This window comes from Dermochelys coriacea, chromosome 2, assembly GCF_009764565.3.
Source record: "Dermochelys coriacea isolate rDerCor1 chromosome 2, rDerCor1.pri.v4, whole genome shotgun sequence".
NCBI lineage: Eukaryota > Metazoa > Chordata > Testudines > Dermochelyidae > Dermochelys > Dermochelys coriacea.
Window position 1 is genome coordinate 105,059,713 of NC_050069.1, and position 16,485 is coordinate 105,076,197.

The 16,485-nt window shown below is 38.0% G+C and overlaps 1 long non-coding RNA gene across 2 annotated transcripts in view; it reads left to right on the forward strand.

The window, feature by feature from the left end:
* The first annotated feature begins 1,670 nt into the window (after positions 1-1,670).
* Positions 1,671-16,485, forward strand: part of LOC119851726 — a 26,846-nt gene continuing 12,031 nt past the window's right edge. Inside the window, exons 1-3 of one of the 2 annotated variants that reach the window (XR_005291351.1) lie at positions 1,671-1,798; positions 1,983-2,096; positions 5,599-5,684. This is a non-coding gene — a long non-coding RNA (uncharacterized LOC119851726). The other variant, XR_005291350.1, reaches the window with a different exon arrangement.

The following is a 16,485-nucleotide window of genomic DNA, read 5'->3' on the forward strand; positions in this document are numbered from 1 at the left end:
CGAATATAAATTATTATTGTGGCATTAATGCCACCTTAAGGCTACAATAACTTGTATATTTTCTATTTCTAAAAGGGTTTCTAAGCTTTTTTAAAGCAGAATATGTTGCTAATATATAAAAACCATGTGTTTAAGGGAGGCAGCATTGTCTCTTATTTACAGAAAAGGCCTGGAAGCCAGCATAATACTAGATTTCATGGCTCAAATACTTAGCTGCTTACTTTCTGTGTCTATTCTTGTCTTTCTGTATGGGTGAAATTCACCTCTGGGTAGAGGTCTGTACACCACCTATGACCCTATTTTAAAGATTTCAGTGGGCCTTAAATGGGACATAGTCCTTGTGCTGGCATTTGCACATGGTAGGTTTCACCCTATGTGTACAACTCCCATTGACATCTGTGAGTATTAACTATAGCTAAGAGGAAAAGAATAGAAATTATTCTGGGTGGTCATGTGATTTTCAAAACATAGGGCCAAACCTTGCTCTCATTTATTTCCATGACTACCACCAACCTACATATAAAATGGGGTAGAACAGTCAGACCTCTCAGGAAGGAGCTACCTAGATAGATGGATTCTGCATCTTTTTTCCCATTGTTATTTTTTTTTTGTTCGTTTGTTTTTTAATGAATTTGTTTAGTGTGAAATCCTGGTCCCACGAAGTCAATAGCAACCTCCCACTGACTACAATACTTTACCTTCTGGAGAGTAAATGAGAGGTGTCCAAGTCCCTTATTATTACTATTTCTGGCAACTTTTTTTCAATAATAGGTCAGTAAAAACATGAGTTGTGAGATAATTAAATCTTTAACAGTTCTGCGCTGTTTTAGGAAAGCAAGCATGATACAGAATCCATGCCAGAATCCATGCCAGCTGGTGTACAGAGCAGGAAAGAGTTACCTCCTTAACCTGACCTCTCCCCATGCTCTTACATATAGCTATCACAACAGGAACTCTACAATCCACTGTGAGATTGTTCCTGCATAGAGGGACAAGGCTGTGAGAAGTGGAGCCAGAGCTGGGCCTAATTGTGCCTTATCAGATTACAATTTATATTTGTTTTCTAAATCCTTACTTCAGTCATTAATAATACTTTAAATGATTACAACTGTAAAAATGATCAAAATCTAATGTACTTTTCATAAGGTAGGCTGTTGGCTTGTTTTTTGCTTTTCTCTCACATTGGGTAATGACAGCAGACAAGTTAGTTTCTTGTCAGTTACTTCCTGGCTCTCATGCACCAGAACAAAGCTTCAGTATTCAGTTTAGAAACAAGCAGTTTTAATAATAATGTCAACATAAGAAAGAGCAATTGGGTAATTGTGTGTCTGGATGATGTTCTAAAGGGGTATCTATAGTATCTAATAAGTTACTTGACCTATTTGAATCTATTTGAGGCTTCTTTACTTTAAAACCCCTGTTGCTAGTTTTTTGACAATTGCAAACCAATCTCTTTTATGTTTAACTTTGAGAAAGAAGGTTGACAGGTAGATGTCTTGAAAGAGAAAAACAAGAAACTGCTTTTCAGCACAAATCAGTCTCCAGATTAATTAATTAAATAAAGATGCTGGCCATATGTACTGAGAACTAGCAAATACATTTAATATATTGTTTCTTCTGTTGAGGTCATGGAAAACTGGAGAAGTGCCAGAAGACTGGGGGGTGAGGAGAGAGGGAGGATTAGAAAATGGACAGGAGGGACATCCTGGGCCATTACCACCCAGAAATCTAACTTCTATCCCTGACACAAAAATGGAACAAATACCAAGCAATCAAGTCGCTAAACATATAGAGGAAGGTAGAATCATGAGTTGTAAGCTGCTTACATCTTGGCAGATGAACCTGATTCATTACTTGTTTGGCTTAGGTTTCAAGGATTTTGCAGGAGTGGGGAGGTCAGGGATGTAATTATAAAATTACTGAAGGAAACTTATATATGTATTTTGATTTTTAGTCAACTGTTTAACATTGCATTTTTAAAGATTGCCTTCTTGGGAACTGGTCCTTTAAATCTGGCAGCCACAAGGAGTTGCAGCCCTAGGGTAGCCATTTTGTAATAAACTGCTGTATATTGAATCTTCCCTCTCTCCCAGCTGGTAAGTACTCTTTGCTTCTGTTATCATCATTATCATAGTGCCTAGTCAGTCAGGGACAAGGACCTCATTGTGTTGGGTGCTGTACAAATAAAGAACAGAAAGACAATCCCTGTCCCAAAGAGTTTGCAATCTAAATAATGTTTTCCTTGGTTCTCTTCCCCCCCCCCATCCTGAGGTGATGGCACAATTTCACTCTTGTTTTAAAAATAATTCAGAGTGGCTTGGCTCTGAACACTGCTGTTGTCTTCATGCCTTGTCATCCACTTTTCAATCCACATGATGAAGCAGTGAGTTGTGATGAGGTGCTGCAGACATCTGTGTTGGGGTTTGGTCTTTTGTGTATTCCTTAATGTTCTAAAAGAGAGTAAAGAAGAGTTTAATACAATTTGCAGATGGTAATAAATGGGCAGGAATTGCACCCATCAGCAAAGACTGAGAAATAACACATACAAAAAGCTGGAGATTAGAATCTTGGGCAGAAAATAAAGAAGAGATTTGTTTTGGAAAATAGGATCTAATTATGGGGATGAAATAAATGTAAAGATAAAACAAATATATTCAAAGGGTGGGAAAAATCTTGAAAGTAGTGATGGCAAAAGAGACCCTGAGTTAATAGTGCATAGTAAATTAGACAAACTTTGTGGTAATAGTGCAGTAATCCCAGGAGCAGCTCAGGGAAGGGTAAGTGAATTATGCACTCATGAAAGGTAATGTGGCAGTGTTTAAAGCTGGATATACACAAGCACTCTGTCACAGCACAGGGAAGTCATGGTTCTGTCAGCTTTGTGAAACTGTACCAGGAATATTGTATTTGTTGCTGAGCACCTGGTTATCAGAAAAATAGCAGTAAATTGGATAGAGTCTAGAAAAGAGCAAAAAAGAAAAATAATTTAGGGGACTAAATAGACAAACCTGTAGGAGCAAAAGAGTTAAATATGATGACTAAGCAGAGGACATAATGATCTACAAATATTGGGAAAGACATATTTTAAGATAGTATAAGAAGGTGAAAAAGAATGAAATGAAGAAAGAGAAATTTTAGGCTAAGTACCAGTAAATCTTCCTGATTGTAAGGTGTTTAAGTTTGTGGAACTATCTCTGTGTGAAATGATAGAAGCCTCTTCACATGGGACATTTAAAAGCTAGATTGGACAAAACATTTGTTAATACACAATAAGGAACAATCCTGCGCTGGCAAGAAGATAGGCTACATGATGGAACCATTCTTTTCTCTCTCTAACATGTATGATTGTATGAGAAGATTAGTAACAACAATGTAACTGAACAGAGATTTTGGTCAAATGTTACTTTTCAGAGCTTACTCATAGAAATACCAACAAACTTTGTAGTAACAGTAAAATAATCCTAACACTGGCTCTGGGAATGTAAGTGAATTATATGTTGTAATAGAATTGGCTGCAGGTGGAAAATGAAGTCCTTTAGGGGCATATCAGATAAAGCAGTGCAGTGCAAGTGGCAGTGCAAGTTTCTGCTGTTGTCCTGCCCACATGCCTCTTCTCTGACCTGAAAAGATCCATGAGAATAGTTAAGTATTTATGCCTATTCAGTTCCTGGTTTCTCTGCTGAGAAGAAGTGTGAGTGATGGTGTCATTTAGGGCCCAATTATGCAACAACAACTCACATCTGAGAAAACTTTTGAACAGAATCCAATGGGATTGCTGGCATGAGTGTTTTCCTATTTGAGTGCCCAGCTGTTGCCTTAGGGGCTAAGTCCAAAATTTACATCCTCAAAGCCACCACTCAGCTGTACCTACATGGCCCACTGTTTTAAATATTTCATACACAGTGGTTTCAACAGGAGATTTGGGGAGACGCCTCTTGAATACCCCATAGCCAAGTGGTTAGGGGACTCACCTAGAAGGTAGGAGACCTGGGTTTAAATCCCTGCTCTATATAAGGGAGAAAAAAAGATTTGAACTTGGGTCTCCCACATCCCGTGTGAGTACTCTAACCACTGGACTAAAGGAAGGCTATAAAGGCACCAACAGTTGTATTTTTGTGAAAGAAACTGCTTAATTTCATAGCTTCAGCAGAGGATTTGTGGCTGAGCAGAGGGAGGTGCCCTCTGAGTTGAAGCCACCTTCCTCTCCTCAGCATTTCCTATTGGCTAGCTTAAGTGGCTTCCTATTCAGCATACTGGCTTTTGTGAATCTCACTTTTAGGCACCTAACTTTTCCCATGAATTGTATAGGGAGCGTGGATGCCTGAAAACTCTGGATGCCACTAAGTGGTAGGGCACCAAATCACTAGTCATTGCAATGCTGGGTCCATCTCCTTTGTGGATCTAGCCCTTAGCATTGACTGTGATGACCTGTGCTCTGTCAAATGAACCCATATCACTTAGATCATCAAACAGGTGGCAGATGGTCATGACTTTGAATCACTACCAATATGATCATATTTGAATCACTGTCCTCAAGCTGAAGCTTTCAGATCCCCACTCTCAGTCTCCCAAGCCATCTACTCAATTTCTGGCCAGTAAAGATGAGGGAAATTATGATGCACTTGATTTCTCAATTGGAGGACAACAGAAGCACTGTTCTTAGACCTTCTTGGCAACCTCTAACAAGTGACTTTGATGGCAAGGATGTGCACATCATCTAGAGAAAATTTCCTGCAAGAACTACAAGAATGAGAGAGAGAAAAGTGGTTCTGAAATGAAAAGTTAGATAACAGCACTTACTCAGAAGTTGGAGTCAACATATAAAGTGAAAGCCAGCAGTCTAAAAAAGGTGGGTTTATTTAGATGGTAAACTAAAGCTAGACGTTAGCATTTGCCAGGATTTAAAAGCATTGGACATTTGCAATTGTAAACAGGGTGCCTCTGTGTATTATCTACAATAACAAAAAAGAGAAGAGTCATTGTAAAATAACTGTTATAGGAGTAGGGCTTTTTTAACCTTTAACCACTTGCTGCTTTTTGAAAATGTGAAAGGGAAATGTGTATGCCTTCCTGATTAGCTACTGTACCCGATAATGCTGCTCGCTTTACCAATCAACTTACAAAATTATATTTGGATGTGGGAAGGAAGGCCACAAATAATAATTTCCCTTCTTTTATGGCAGAGCAGTCATGCAATAGTAATTTAATTTGCTCTTGAGAAAGATTATATGAACAGCTCTTCTGCTTGTGTAGCTCACTTTACAAAACAAAGCATAGAAAGAGATGGCAGCACTGATAGAGTGGGTTGTCTCTGAAGATGGGAAGAGTACCTTAAGTTTAAAGTTTGAAGTACTGTCCAAAATCTTCAAATAAGTTCTACAGTAATGTTGTTAACTGTATCTTTTAGAAATACAAGGCAACTTGGACCTTAATTGATACTATCCTTCATAACTAAACCCTAGGCTTTTCTTTTCTTCAAGTCCCACAGTTGACTTAACTAAGTAAGGATGAGGGAATCAGTTTTGAAATTACACAAACCTCCTTCCAGAATCTATACCAAATCTTTAAACATTTTTTAAAATTCTGCTAACCTTTTAGGAACAAACAACAAAAACCTTATGAACTCTTGCTCTTTCTTGGTATTGATGGGAGGTATTGAAATACAACAAAAGAAGCTGAAATCAGTAAGTACAAACTTTCCAACTTCTTCTGATTTTTCAGACTGAGGTAATTCTTATCAGAAACATCCAGATCTTCTGAGGTTCACCTGGCACTACTATTAACCAAGTTTCTAGATGTTTTTAGGATCATCTGAGAACATAGCCAGGTTGTTGGATTCACTCATAATTATACCAACAAGTGGAAAAACTTCATGCCTGGGAAATAGTGGTTTTTTTTCCCTTCAAAACTTTAGTGGATGTCATTCCCAAGCTAACCTTATTTTGATAAAGTGCACAGAAGTGTCAGTCCTCCTAAAGATTTTTATGGGATTTAATAATCCTCAATCCAGCAAAATAGATTGTATAGTTAAACTTGTGCAAGGGCTGCACTGTGATCTTAGGGCCAAACTCACACTTTCCAAATAAGCTGCTCGGTGAGAGGGGGGAATTCACTTTTTCTTACCGAAAGTACCTTCCTCTTCACAGGGAAGATAAAATCAGAATAATTTCTTTGAATGAATAATGACTGTGGATTTTCACAGGTGGACAAGAATCCAGTAAGTGAGGCTCTGATCCCACAGCTGACTGCATGTGAGTGCAGTAATACACCTGCACAAAGCCCTGTAGAAGTCAATGGGCTCTGAGCAGCAACAGGGAAGAAACCATGCGCAGTCTGTTGCAGGATGTGTGGCCTTATTCAGTAAATCTGAATGGCTCATCCAGTACCAGACAGATGTATTCAATATTGCACACTGGTTGGACCACTGCTTTTATATTGCTTATTGACCTGAAAGCAAAAACTTTAACCATAAAATCCATTGCAAATGCAAACTTTTTTTTACACCGGTACATAGGTAAATGACATGCCCCATATAATTTCACCTTGGGATGAAAGACAAGCCAAAAAATTACTAATGCTTTAATGGAATATTTATGCTGCTATTTTAAGGGCAGAATGGAGGTAAGAGAATATAGTGTTTAATTTCTAAATCACAAGTTCAAATTCATCCAAGGTCAGTAGTGAACAAATAAATTTTATCTACATGAAATGACTTCATGGCATTAATGCATTTCCCCATGGACATGTGCCAAGTTACAGAAACCACAATTACCAAAAGCAGTCTTCATGAAAGTCTCAGCTGAAAGACCAAAGACTGAATAGCCATGGAGACTAACCTTCATATGATCATAGAATATCAGGGGTGGAAGGGACCTCAGGAGATCATCTAGTCCAACCCCCTGCTCAAAGCAGGACCAATCCCCAATATCTGCCCCAGATCCCTAAATGACCCCTTCAAGGATTGAACTCACAACCCTGGGTTTGCCAGGCTAATGCTCAAACTACTGAGCTATCCTTCCCCCTCATGAAGAGGTGCTCCTTCTAAGTCATTACTGGGACACTTTGGGGAAGCTTACATCCTTTTTGTAGCTGTTGTGTATATAAACAAAGGACACCAGTCAACCCACTATTTTTCACCAACGCTAAAATCCACTCCAAATATATATATATTTAGCTATCTTACCTTCTAAGGTTGCAGACCTAGTTAAACAGGGCCTTCTTCCATAAAGTAAAAGATAAAACTGCATCTGTAAAGAATGTTCTGAGGGTGCAGAGACAGTAATACATATGGGTTAAATATTGCTATGTTTAATGATATGCAGTATGGTATAGTTAGACTCAGAGTAATTCACTGGAATATATACTACATCATAACATTGTGTGTGGATTTTGCTTCAGTAAAAAAAAACAAATAAATAAAATATAATAAAAACCACAATCACCAAGATGCCTGTTGAACAAGAAACTGTCAGTCTGAAAAATAACAAACAGCCAAACAATGCAGGGTTTTGGAGGAGGGAATGCATAGAGGCAAAAGAAAGCCGGTAAAACTAGATAGGATCAGCTTCAATGAAAGAGGGAGGGTGAAGGAGAAGCAGTGAGGGTTTTCCATATAATCGGTTCCATGTAATGCTTGTAAAAATATATGTTAGGAAAGTCATAGCTCATTACATCTGTATATGTGTGCATAGATTTATAGAAATTTATGTGTGTTTAAGTATATATTGTATATTATGCACATAATAATATACACATACTAAATCTTGTCAAAACTACACAGAGAATAAACACATAAATAGGACACTCTGTAAAGAGCAAATTGCTGTGTATTGTTTTGGTAGACAGTTATTTAAAGTGTCCATTTTTAGAATAGATGTCCACGCCGATATTATACTGAATGGGCCTTTCAACTTTCAGAGGTGGCTTGTGTGGAGGAGATCTGAGAAGCAGAGGTGAGATGGCCAGGAAAGGGAGAGGGGTTTTAATGAAACTGAATTTTCATTAACGAAGGGCCAGATTCTGGAACTGCTTTGCTCATAGAATTCCCATTGAAGTTGATGGGGATTGGGGGCATTGCAAGGCTGCAGAATCAGTCCCCAAAATTCTAGGCAGATTTTCACTTTACAGTTTGGAAGAGAATATTTTCCAGGTTTTGACTGAATTTAGGTCAGGAACTGGGCAAACTGGAAATACGAATGAATACAGTATGACTATGGCATAAGTAGGTATTAACAGTACATTATATAATAGTAGAGAGCCACATCAGTGGAGGTGCCACTGTCTTTTTAATATTACGTAGTTGCTGTTCTCAAGGGTGAATCTTTACACTGTTCAGAAGCATTGCTTATACTTCCAGCAAAACTGCAACATTCACGCAGCCTCAGCAACAGTAAAAAGCATCAAAGCAAGTTCTGCCTCTTCCTTACAAAGTTTTACTCGGAGGGCTGCATAAACAGAGCACTGTCTCTTTAACTGATTTTATTTTCTCTCTCTCTTTTTTTTTTTTTTTTTTAGTTTAAAGATTACATTTAATATCTATTTCCCAGCAGTGTACAAACTGACATCATCTACTCATAAAAGCGGAATGCTTTGCTTTTTTAAGCTTCAAGCTGAATAACAAATTGCCACAGATGACAGCATAAAAGAATAACAGAATGGAATCAAAAGAAAATTCATTGTCAACAGAAACCCCCTGCTGAGGAATTTCAATTTCATATATCTAATTATCCCTGTCAGTTGGAAGAACTGACAAAAAGCATTCTTTGTTCTCTCTTTCTGCCTCCCGCATCTCACTCTCAATTAATTCCGGCATACAAATATGACTAATTGTCTTTGCAGTGCTCAAGAGCTCTGTATATAAATGTTCATGAACTGAAAATGATTTGGACTGTATTCATGCATCGATTTATGATATTTGAACACAATAGACATGCATAATTCAGGTGACCATGTTAGCACCCTCACAAGCCCTTATTACAGAGATTAGACAGATTCTCTTTTCACATCCTTTTTTCATATATGCTTTGTGACAATAACTCACTTTGCACCTATTAAAAGAGGAAGCATTATATGTCTGCTGTGGCTCATTGAAATTACCATGAACAAGATTATCAGCATTTAAATAACCTACTGGAGGTGGCCAGAAAAATATTAGATACTTTGAAAAGCACAACTAGGATCACTCCATGAAGGTTAACGTTGTTTTTTTCTGCGTAGATCAATTCAAGAAGCCTTTCCAATGTCCTATATTAACAAATAATACAGGGTTAAGATTTCTCTGGCACTGTCTTTTTGTAACTTTTCCTCTACTGTTTTTCAAGGCAATTTCTAACCAAACACTGTGATCATCACATCATAATATAGGAAATACTATTTCAAGGGGAAAGGGGCTTCTGTGCTGAAGAATAAAGATTCATAATGCACAATAGGAGTGTTTTGTGGAAAACTTGCTGCCTTGCTTCATAATGAAACAGTCTCAGATTTCTGACAAGGTTTGTGTGACTGTTCCTTCATTCATTAAAATCATATTAAGATTAGCAAAATGCACAGGAAAACTGTATAGAAGTGGCGGTCTACACTACTTAAAGCAATGCGCTCATTCAGACCAATGGGAGTTTTGTGGAAGCAAAGAGGACAGGATCAGGCCTGCTAAAGCTTTGTCTAGACTGGGTTTTTAGTCATTTGTGTGGCTGTAGCAGTGCCAGTGTAACCACTTACATCAGTAAACTGATTCTACAGTGAAGGTTGGCAGTGGTGTAACTAAACTAGCAGTTTTTAAACTCATGTGTAGACAAGGTCAAAATCTGGGCATTAGACTTTTCACTCCTGAAAGGACACATCCAATGAAGTGAGCTGTAGCTCACAAAAGCTTATGCTCAAATAAATGTGTTAGTCTCTAAGGTGCCACAAGTCCTCCTTTTCTTTTTGCGGATACAGCCTAATACGGCTGCTACTCTGAAACCTGTGATTCTTCTCTCTGCCTCCAGATTCTGGTATATATAAAACTCCCCTGAGAACAATGGAGTTAGATAATATATGTCTGAAAAATGCATGTGGACACATAACAAAAGATTGTATTATAATGGATACGTCCAGTGGGGGCAGAGTTAGGTGTGCACAGCTTTAATTTTCTTGTGTACTGGCTTTTGAATGTGCAACATAATGGTTGCATAACATGGCTCTTATTTTTTTGGAATGTAATTTTTACTGGAATGTATTTTAGCAATTTTGAACTATTTGAAAGGAAAAAAAGGTGGAAAGGGGGAATTTCCTCATGACAGTATATATTGCAATGTCCTGTCTCAGGCACCTTTCTCACCTTTCTTCCGTAAAACGGGGGAGCTGCACAAAGCCTTTGGCACGGGGACAGAGAGTACTTCAAGATGAGCAGGGACTGAAGCAAGGACCTCTGCATGCCCTCATTCAATGCCTGCCTTACAAAATGCTCAGAAACTTGGTGCACCCTGGGCATAAAATTTCCCATGACACCCAGCAATTTATGTGCCCTTTGCATACAGTTTTGAACAGCAGCTGGATCCTACCGCTGCACATAGAAAATGTCATGAGCTCAGCAAATCGTGTTCTCCATGTGAAACACAGTAGTGATTTATGCATGAACTCCTCATTTACTGAAAACTTTATGAGAAGCACATGCAATAAGGACAGGGATCCTTCAGCAAACAGGGGTTTAGAATGGGAGCCATTATTCAGCCTTAACTGTAGGGTTACAGCATGCTAGAATTATTATAACAAGAAATTGCAATCATTCTCTGCTGTTATTAGTAGGAAGCCTCTAGGCTAAATTCAGTAGTGACAAAAATAGTAGTGCAAAGTTACATGTTTGGAAGGGGATTGGAAAACAGGTGTGAATGGTCAAGTTTAAACAGAGGCACACAGCTACTATGGCAATAGTAACTATGGAAATACCCAGGTAAACAAAATTTCAACACATAAGCATTTATTGGGTGTGCAATTAAACTTAAGTAGCAGGGGGAAGAGTCTGTGTTAGCTTGAACTCTGATGTTGCTTTCCCATCACCACCTGCTCGGCTGTCCTCTGAGCCTGTACACTGCAATAGTTTAGCATGCCCACTGAATGTGTAATAAGTGCAAGTTACTCCGCTGTAATGTTTACACTCCTTTCTTGTGCCCACTTACACTGCTGTTCATGCCACTGCTCAATTTAGCTCCATTGATTAAAATTATATTTATTATTTGTATTCTAGCACCTAGGCGCTCAAGTCAAATACCAACCTCATCAGGAGTTCTGCCTGAGTGTTACAGGAGCAAGCCCTTTAACAATAAGTACTTAGTGCTTTTCTCCTTGCAAACATTTAGCCATGCTTGTTAATTAACAATGGAGAGTTTATTTCAGGTTAGACATAAAGATTTCCCCCATTTAAAAAAAAAAATCTTAAAAGTTCAACCAAACATTCTTAAACCTTAATTCAGATCTGGTGTGAATGGTTGCAATTCGATTGAACTCAATGGGGGTATGCTGGTTTTACACCAGGTTTGAATTTTGCCCAGTTTTAAAAAGCTGTCTGAAGTACCTAGGAAGCTGGTCCCCAATCTTGAAAAGATACCGAAACTGTTGAATTCCTGTGCCCACACAGAGCCCCACTGAAGTCAATGCATCCTCACATGATTGTTTACAATATTTTTCGCAGACACTTATGCAGCACACAGCACTGTATCTATTAGGCAAGGCCTTGAGCCTTTAAAGAGAACTGAATAGATCCTAGGTTCAGCCACATGGTTATCTTTGTAGGATCACAGCCTTGGTTAACTAATAGATGATACTGTATGTTTTATCAGCATCCATGAAAGATATTTGGAGCCATATCCTGCTCTCAGTTAAACCTGTTTTAAAATCAGTGAAGTTACTCTAGATTTACATCACATAACTGCAAAGGTTTGGTCCATTTTTTTCTAAATGATGAAAATGCTTTCTTTAGAAAGAAAGAAACTTACTGTGAACTTACTGTGAACATTCATCGGTGCATCCGATGAAGTGAGCTGTAGCTCACAAAAGCTTATGCTCAAATAAATTTGTTAGTCTCTAAGATGCCACAAGTACTCCTTTTCTTTTTGCGGATACAGACTAACACGACTGCTACTCTGAAACCTGTGAACATTATGTAGCTGAATTAATGTCATAAAGCCAGGAACTTTAAAATTAAGACAACTTTTTAATCTTAGACTCATCCTGTTGGCTTTTTATTTTAGTTTAGTTTAATTTTGCAGCTACAGGAGTGAATGACCTTTTAATTTCCTGGCTTTTTCCACTTTAACACTGATTTGTATCTCTACAGACATGGCTAAATCCTGTTTAGAAAAATGTTAAAACTTAAACACTCTAATGTTCCTATGAAGCTCTCATTTCAAATCTCAGCTGAAAATATATCTTTTCTCCCTTGCCTGTACCTGTTAATTTTGCTCTCCCTCTACAATTATTTATCTCTGTAACTGTATTGTTTAACTCCTGTAAAGCGGTTCTGGGATACACTTTGGATGAAAGATGCTATACAACATAAAGTTGTTTTGTTTTGTTCAAGCTGGCGCATATTCGGCTGCACATAAACTTTGGCTGAGATCTCTCTTATATTAGTTCCTAGGTTCTCCCCAGCCATTTTCTCAGAACATTTCCACCTCTTTTCTTTGTCTGGGATATACTAGGAAAATACCTTTCCTTTTAAGATTAATAGGTAACTAGAAATGTATTTGCCACCAAAAATGTGCTTATTTCCTATTAGAAATGCATCTCTGAAACAAGAACGATTTTATTAAGGGAATAGGTTGGTAGCACTGATGCAGCTAATATCTAAATGCCACCATGGGGAAAAAATCATAAGTCAGATACTGAATAACTATTATAGATATTTTAAACCTAAAATCTATTTTGATTTTATGAACAATCTGAAGTGATGGATGCTTGGGAACTCTGTGCTCTATATGAGCCTTTCTGTATCCTTAGTCAAATAAAGCAAGCAGGTGCAAGTCATAGGAGTTACTGATTATTTATGGCTTTTAGATACTTTGTGGGTTTAGCTGGTGAGAAAAGTTTTATTCCACTCACATGGACAAAACCCAACCAACTGTCTGGACTGATTAAATTCACATTGTTGCATGAACACATGGCAGGCAGGGGAAAAATTATGAAATCTCAGCGCCTATGCCATGGCAACTGAGCAAACAGCTCATGGGAAGAATGTGAATAATAGAAAATAGCAATATTTCTCTTTGTGTTTTCACACTTGACAGTTTTATCCCCACATCTGTCTGATGTCCAGTGCACAAGTTCTGCTGTAGCTACTCTTTCTCCCTTAGTTGAGTCATCTTCTGCTATAAGTTGTCTTGAAGATGATCCATATACTCTTTAAGCTTCAGAGAATATGCAGTAGGAAAGTTTTTGTACCACAGGTAACTCAAGGAAATGGATGACAGAACAAAGGATTTTTAAAGTGGCTGTGGCCCTTGTAACAATTTCATTGCACGTTAAAGATTTCAAATTTCTAAACTGAAACTGAATATTGAAAGCACTTCAAATGGATGAGTTGCACCAAACTTCTTAAAGATCTTTACAAAATGGTGATGAATTCTCATGCTCATCTATTTAAGCAATTTTTAATCTATGACATCATTTCACCAATTCTTCAGAGACATCAACAGTATTACCAAAGGCCATTTGCCAGATCCTCATCTTAGTTGCACTGGTGTAACTGAAATGAGAAGCTGGCTCCAATTTTTAAAGAAAGATAAAAATAGTAATTGTTTTCTGAAAACTTCCTAGTATTCATTGTGACTTTCCTATTTCTCTTACATTGTGTGTATAAAAGGAGCATGTTTTTCTAGAGCAGGGGAAACTTTCTCAGTGAATTGGTACTTGTCATGGGGAAAAATAGGTATTTGTGCTTTGGTAAAGTATACCAGAAATCCAAAATAAAATTCCAACACAACTGGAAATAAATATGACATGTAACAGGTGGTTTATCCAGTCCAAGTTTTGGTGGTTACTACTGAAAAGTGAGCTGTAGCCCACAAAAGCTTATGCTCAAATAAATTTGTTAGTCTCTAAGGTGCCACAAGTACTCCTTTTCTTTTTTACTGAAAATGTTTAACATCAAGAGTTACAAAACCAATTTGAAAACTTGATTGCATAAGGTACTGATTCTGAAGCTACTTAGATGTGTATTTACAACTTTAAACATGTGAGTAGTCCTCAGTGGGAATACACACATGATGAAAGTGAAGCATGTGTAGCTTGCAGGAGCAGAACCTAAATGAAGCAACCACATGATATACCTTTCATCGTGTCCTTTGCTATGTCTTTTTTCAGTTTTCAGCCAGGCTTATGTGGGACCATAGCTATGTTTCTAGCAAGTCAAATGTTACATTGTTCTCTATATTACATAACTGAGGCAAATGAAGATGTTCTGTGCTTTTTTTCCCCTGCCCTAATGAATAAGTGAGGTAAAAAAACACAGGGATGAATATTTTAAATACTGTACTTTCATGAGACTAGAAACATCTTTGATTACTTGGTTTTGCTCCTGGTGCTGCGGTGGAGAGGCCAGGGCTTCTGACAGACTCATGAAAACCTTATAGAATCCTGTCCCCCAGCTCTGATTTATCATGAATCAAACATTTTCATCTTTCGTAATTGTTCAGAAATGAAAATACCTTGTGCTCCTGGGAGCCCAATCCAGGGACAATGGGCCAGCAGGCCTTGAAGAAACACCATCTCTTTGAAGAGTGCAAAGGTCTGTGGGCAGCTGAAAAGGGGAGGACAAGCCAGCAATGGGGAGAGAGGAAAAAAGAGGTGATGGTACATATAGAAGGGAAAAAGAGAGAGAGTGTTATATACTGCATAGAATTCTTCAAGAGAAAAGTTTCAAGTGATACACAAACTGCTGATGGGGTACAGGTATTATTATTATTAGATTTATCTAAGGCATTTGATCAAGAGGAGCACAATTACCTGTTGATTAATCTTGAATCAGTGGTAGTATTTCTTGGACAGCATTCAGATTATTTCAGATGTATTCAAATCCTCCTATATGCCATATTATTTGGGGTAATTTACAATTTGCCATAAAATGTTGTTTCAAGTAGGGCTGTATGCACTGCACGTGTATACTGGTCCCTCTTGGAGGGCTCATTCATAGATTTGGGTATGCTGATCAACATTTTGCTGATGACACTAAGAGTTACATTTGTTTTTTAAGTGAATCCATGTCTGGATTAGCTCACCTCTTTGGTAGCTCAGCCTGGAAAACCACAAATACTTTAATCCTGTCTGATTGGTAAAAATGGTCACCTGGGTCCTGCTATCTCCTTTCCTCCTTTGATGGATTTGGCCATGGTTCTGTTGGCAAACTGTAAAAAGAAAAAAAAAAGTGGAGTTACAGAATACTGGACACTTCCTAAATATATAGGGCCAAATTTGGAGATGACTTAAACTCTGTGCAATCCCTCTTGGTCCCAAAGTGTTCCAAGGGGTGTAACTCAAGACCAAACTTATAATGTCAGATTCGACTCTCTCTGATACACCAGTGTAAATATGGAGTCACTCTGACTTCGAAGGTTTTAACATCATGTTTAGACCCGTGTAAAATCAGAGCTGCAACAGTCGGTATCTAAACTATCAATGCTCTCTGCATTTTTAGGGCAGGGGTAAAGGATAAAAGGATTGTAATAAAAAAATAGAAATACAGAAATTATTATTGAAAATTGTTATCTATTTACAGTAAAAGAAAAAATGTCCATGGGTTCAGTCCTGCTCCCACTGAAGTCAAGTGGAATTCTGCCTGATTTGAAGGAAAGCGTGATGAAGCCCTTATGTGCCACTTGCCCCTGTGAAGTAACTGGAGCGGTGGGGAGGGTTGAAAAGAAATACCGTAGCGGAGAGTGAGGGAATGGAAAATAAAACCAAAAACCCATGATATATCTTCAGTTCACAAAGAGAGCTTTCCTCCTGAAGGGGTATATTATTCTCTTATGTGAATGTGACTTCCATTACCAGTAATGGGGAGTTGATCACATACAGAGAGGAGAATAGACTCTTCCCTCTGACATCTCATGGGCTGCCTTTTATAAAGCCCATAGACAATACCAAATGATTCTGGATCAAGCTTCTAATTGGTATCATGTTGTATATTGCTGAAGTTTATTTATTTTTCTGAGAGCATTAAGATGTTAGAAGAGCTACATTTGGATCGCTTTTGAGTGCTTGGGCACATGCTATAGGCAGTGCTTATATGACATGCACTGGTATGGCATGCATGCTGTCTCTTTTGTATTTTGCTGTAGTGGTCTAGCGATGGCAGCATGTGAAATTATAGCCCCTGCTGTGTAATGTTTTTAATATGTACAAATGCACTGACTGAATTAAAGGAGCAGCTTTGCTAGCTCAACCCAGCACAGGCTCCCTTACATATTAACCACAATTAAATATAATTGAAAATATCAGTGTGCTGCAAAGCCC